Source organism: Solea solea, chromosome 12 (genome assembly GCF_958295425.1).
Source record: "Solea solea chromosome 12, fSolSol10.1, whole genome shotgun sequence".
Classification (NCBI taxonomy): Eukaryota; Metazoa; Chordata; class Actinopteri; order Pleuronectiformes; family Soleidae; genus Solea; species Solea solea.
This window is the reverse complement of record NC_081145.1, coordinates 8,296,448-8,302,447: the sequence shown is the minus strand read 5'-3', so window position 1 is coordinate 8,302,447 and position 6,000 is coordinate 8,296,448.

The window sequence follows — 6,000 nt, the reverse complement described above, 5'->3', positions numbered from 1 at the left end:
GAGCAGTATTCACCTTCAGGTGCGGTGGCACTTCATACAATCCAGCTTGAGAGAATATGTGTGTGTGTGTGTGTGTGTGTGCTTCCCTGTGCTTGTTTGACTAAATTATTAAAACTTGACAAATGACAGCCATCTTAAACAGGAACCTCCACTCGACATCGATTAAATATAAACAATTCACATGTGTGAGTAAATGTGTTGCTACCACTGCTGCCAGAGCTGCAAGCCCCTTTTAGATTGGGAGAGAGGGAGGCAGAGATTGTAGCTGATGGCGGGGGTGAAATTTATAGCGCCAGACAGTCACTTGGTATGCAGCAAAGGGACAGGCAAGACTGTTTTCCACATAATTGTTCCATCATCATCTTCTAGGAGATATGCTTTTGTTTGTAGGTGGGTTTTTTTTTTTTTTGCCCGAGTGTGCTTCTGTGTGTATTGTTGTGTACTTGTGAGTGACAAAGAGAGAGTGTAAGTGGCGGAAAATACAGCATAGCCCAAAAAATTGACTATAGAGAACATGAGAGGGCAAATCTGTGTTTTGTCAGAGAGAGGGATAAAGTGGCAAGGGTGGGTAAAAATTGAATATTTGAGTGCAATAGTAAAGTGTATGACAGCACTTGTTTGTGCGTCTCTGTGAGAGTGTGTCCATGTGTTCACCTGTCCACGTTCACCTGGGAGGGAGAAAGCTGAGAATGAGATCAAAGGCAAACAAGTTTATTGGAGGTCTCCATAATTCAGCAGCTATACCAGGGGTCATAGTCTTTCCTTTGAGGTTGAGCTGCAGAGATGAATCTTTAATGTACTCCTGCCAAAGAATAATGGATGGCATGGGCAAGCTACTATACCCAGTCCTGCTGCAGGAGCTGGGTGCATGGGACAAATGAATGGAGGTTTAGGGTGAGAGTAGAGGGAGGTCGTATGGCGTGTTGATAAGGCGGCGATGGAACAAGGCGAAGGATGTGCACAAATGAAAGCACCAGAGTGAGAATTTGTGTTTTAGATTCTTTTGCATGTCATTTTCGCATGCGATTTTTGTGTGCAAGCATGCTCCGCATTATCACAATGCTTTGGCTGGTCACGTATAGGCTGCATTTCCCTGGATGACAGTCTTCACAGCTGCATAGCTTCGAGGTGCCCTTAGGGTAGTGGGAAGATTGAGCTGCACCACCCTATCCACTGTGACCCAGTGAGCCGCTTCTCCCCTGTGGTTGGCTGGCGCCTGCCCAGCTGCTCTCCCTGCACCTATACTGGAATGGCAGGCTCACTCATAAGCGGTCTCTGCACACCTGGAGGATCCAAAGTCTTCACAATCTCCTAAGGGAGGAAGAACAACGCTGCGGCACAGCACGGAATGCAGATGCAGGAGTTGGTGGCTTTGCACAGCAGATAATACCAGAATAAGACTGGTGGGTTACCACTGGTGATAATCAGTGTGTTTACATGCACAGTTGTCTAACAAGACAACTGTCCTTGTCCCAGTATACAAGCACAAGCGAGGAACTGACTTATTAAATGTAGTGTGTTCACATCCGCTACACCGTGTGGTGATATGCCCCGTTTCGACTTCACTGGCTAGTTGTTAGCATGTCAAGTGCCATTCCAAGTCCTACCATCCATGAAATTTAAAAGATAACATTCTTTTAGCTGACAAAACTCTGTCTCCTCGTCAGTCCAAAAAAAGGACCAGCCTGAACTTTTTTTTTTTTCTCTCACTGCCGTCTTCTTCTTTAGTTCTGTTTTGTGCACAAGAACCTAAGCCAGTTTGGGTCCAACTCAATATTTATGTAACGTATAGTCAGACTAACACAATAACACAATAATTCAAATATATTAATCTATTCAGCCTTATTTTAATGGCTCATATGTTTCCTTTCCTGTTTCCTTGGTGAGATTTTGCAGGTCCATTGCTACAAATGTATATTTCCTTTAACATTTACAGTATCACAATGTAGTACAAAAAAAAAAGTCAATAGGAGAAGTTTATGTTCATTTTGCATTCCACTTGTTATCTTCTCCATATTGTGCCCATAAACAGGCCATCTCTAAGTTTTGGCTCTCCATGTTTATATCCCTGACGGCCCAGATGAGCTTTAGTCCTTCTGAAGTTTAGAGTGCTGTCACAATGGTGTCATGCACTGCACTAACATGCTAACATACTGCATAGCTGCGCCGGAGGGGACAGAAGAGAAACTATCGCAGTGTAATAGCTAGAGTGTGCGTTTCCTCCCTGTGAACTAGTTTGTACATACATTGCATTAAATCATATCCACATAGTGCAGCTTATTTACTTAAAGTAATCTATTAAAAGGGGAACTTTATATTGTTAGAGAGAGAGAGAGAGAGAGAGAGCGAGAGAGAGAGAGAGAAGTAGAGAGAGTGAGAGAGAGTCGGAGTTGTGAAACTGGGTCACCCGCAGCTGGAATGAATGGAGCCGGCTCGTCTGAGCCGAAATGAGGTATAAAATACAAACAAATGAGCTTGCGATGCAATAAACCGAGCATCACACATTACCGAGTCCTTTCCCTCTCTTATACACTCACACACACACACACACACACACACACACACACACTTCGCATTTTAGCTTGCACAAGATTACATCTCAGCATCTTAGTCAATCAAAACCTCCCATTCTCTCCCTCCCCTGGATCTCTACCCCAGCACAGGGTGAGGGTGGGAGGAGGAGTTAACAGGTTTTTTGGGATGGTTGGTGGTGGGGGGGGAGACTTGTCGAGAATCTTACAAGCAAGAGAGAGAGAGACATGCCCTCATTCTTTGCTGTAGCTCAACATATATTACATGTTCAGAGGGTGTGAAAGCAGCCAGGCACATGGCAGCAAAATGCTGAGAATAGAGGAGGAGAGTTCATTATGAAATGACATTGACTCAGGCTGATTTCCTGAGACGAATCAGATTGCAAAATGAGACATATGCATCCCCCCTCCCCCCCCATTCTCATTCCCTGGCGTGCAATGAAATATTAACTCGCCCTGTATGGCAGCCCCTTAAATTGCATGTGCGGCTCGCACAAAAGGGCCTAGCAAATGTGCCATTACCTCATTTTAATCTGAACCATTTTCTCGGCTGCCTGCCTGCTCGCGCCTTCACAGAGAGGACAGATTGTTGATCTGAGAGATCGAAATAGGGAACAGAGAGACAATCCTATTTTGGACTCTTAAATTCCACTCTCACCTCAATTTAAGGACATCCATCAACCGATGGGAATCATGTCTTTCATCAAAAAGAGCAGCAAAATGTGGGACATGAGCATCTTCAGCTTGGCTCACGATGACCCGGTGTAGTTGATAAATATGTAGATGATTGTTTACCATATCATGGTTGAGGTTACATTCACGTATGAAATCTGTAGTTACCATATACCGGAAATTTTATTTGCTTCGCTCTGAGCTCTGTTACACAGTAGAGCATAATTTGCTCAGCAGTGAAGAATAGTGTATAATGGCACTATTGAGTTGCGATGAAGAATTGAGAAGTAGAGATTACATTTCATAGAAATAGCACAAGTTTCTACAATGCACATTTCATGTTCGGCATTGATAGTGTGAAGATATACTGCAGTGCTGCCCATGATAAGGATTTGACATTGGCACAAATATGATCATGTCCTATATTACCTTTTTGTAAAGGCAAATGAACAATCCCATTTATCATCCCCAACACAACTCCCGTACCGCTCCCAGTGCAGTGTCAAACTTGTGACATTTTCCCCTCATGTTTTCTTCATGTAATAATTTTTTTCATGGGGAAAACATGTTTCTCTCGCCTCGCGAGTATCCTTCTGAGACTGCCCATCCTAGAATATCAACAGAATCCGATGTTTCAGCAAGTCTACAAAAAAAATTACCAACCTTGGAGAATAATATAGTTTGTCGCTGCTTGAATACATCCCATAGGAGGAGACCAGCAACACAATGACTGGAATGTTGCTGTCAATGTAACAATATTAAACATACAGATTCCATTGTGAAAATAGTTTACAAACTGCAAGATTTAGGATTGCATGGTATTTAATTCAGACATTCCAACTTCCATTGTCATGTTTATAATAAGACATATATTGTTGAGATGTTTTGATAGAATAAATAACTGTGACACCTACTATGACAGCAAGGTATTGCCCTCATTTTTGGAGACTCTATGACACATTTATGGTCAAGTTACAAAACCCTCTAGCAGTCAGGTGAGGTCAGCGAGGATGGATGGATCAAAAAAACAACAACAGCAATACAACTTGCCCATGGTCATTTCCAAACATTAATAAGGCAACAGAAACATTTCCTGTCCCTTGTGCTTCTTATTTGGTCACTGTTGTAAATTCCAGCAGTGAGATATACTTTTCCTCTATAGCGGGTGTTGTGTTGTGCTATAATAAGCACTCCTGAGTAAAAAAAACAACAACAATCCATATCAGGTGAACACTATTGTCTTCATTGCTTTGGATTTGGGCAGCCTGTGGCTAAGTGGAAAGGGAACTTGGCGTGTAACCGGAAGGTTGCAGGTTCAAGTCCCCACCAGGTCGAAATGTCTGGGGTACCCCTGAGCAAGGTACCCAACTCCCATTGCTCCCCGGGCGCTACTCAGTGTGGCAGCCCACTGCTCCTAATTCTAGGATGGGTCAAAATGCAGAGAATAATTTCCCTAAGGGGGTTAATGAAGTATCTAAAATTAAAAACACAATTGCTTAGTGCTGTGAATCAACTTGTCCGTGTAATCTGTTTCAACATCATACACATGACACTTTGGACCAAGATGGGGATTCTGAAATAAAATGACAAGTGGTTCATGAAAAATAAAGCTGATGCTCAGGATCAAGTCAGTTACCAAAGTGTTTCCATAACAGATTCTAACAAACCAGATACTAACTTTATTGTAATCTTTTTTTCCCCTTAACTATGGTGCTACTACCACACCTCAAGTTCCCTTTCTAATGCATCTCTCAGGGATTTTGCTGGGGCCTAATTAGCCATGTTGATGGATTGTATAGACCGTGTGCAATGGTCTTTACGCAGGGCATTGGCGTGGGGGCTGGGAGAGTCTCTGGAGTCTATGTTAACGCAGTAGTTCCTTTCGGAGAGTGCTAGCCATTAGCAGGCCTCTCACCGAGGCAACACAGGGGATTATGGGAATAAAGGAACGAGACTGTGTGACCTTGGCCTCACACTGCCACTCCAGTATGAGCGCATCACATTGGTGCTGTGTGTGTTTGTCTGCCGCACTGTGTGTTGTTTGTGTGTGTTTGTTCAAGCTTGTGTTTATGTTGGGAATGCATGTGGTGTTTTCTCAGTTGAAAAAAAAAACCAAAAACCTGAAGGCTTCACACATTAACACTTCCTCCAAGGGCAGCCCTCCAGCACGGACCACCTATTCTCTGAGACCGGTGCACCGTCTTTGGAAACAAGTCAAACAAGAGAATAATCGAGATCTGAAAAAGCATATGAAAGCTCACCTCGGCTAATGCTGAGACACTGACAGTCTCCACAGGATGAGCTGAGATTTCAAGGGAGACAACATAGGCAATAGGATTTTGCCCCTCGGAGTACGCAGCAGGAAGTCAGATTCTATCTTTTCCTCTGTCTTTATCAACCTATCAATTAACATCCAAACAATCCCATGGAACCTGACAGCCCTGCAGGGGCTTCACAGTCTTCAAAGCCTCACTGTTCTGTTGCCTTGTGGAATCACTCCAAGCTGACAATGTGTTGTGTTGCTGGAAAACCCCAAAAAAAACAAAAATGCAATGGAATACCCCCCTTTTTTCCTATTGATGTATCTTGCATGCTAGATAATGTGACCTAGCAGTGGATGATTTCTGTCACAACTGATCTGCTGTGCCGAACCCCTTACACTCCGCTGCCAACAACTCTATTTAATGTGAATGCTATGCATCCATCACCTGCAGAGATGAACTGCGGGTGAGTGCAGCATTTACAAACCATTCCGCTCCTTGCTTTGCTGCTGTCTCACTTCGCCCCGTCCCTACTG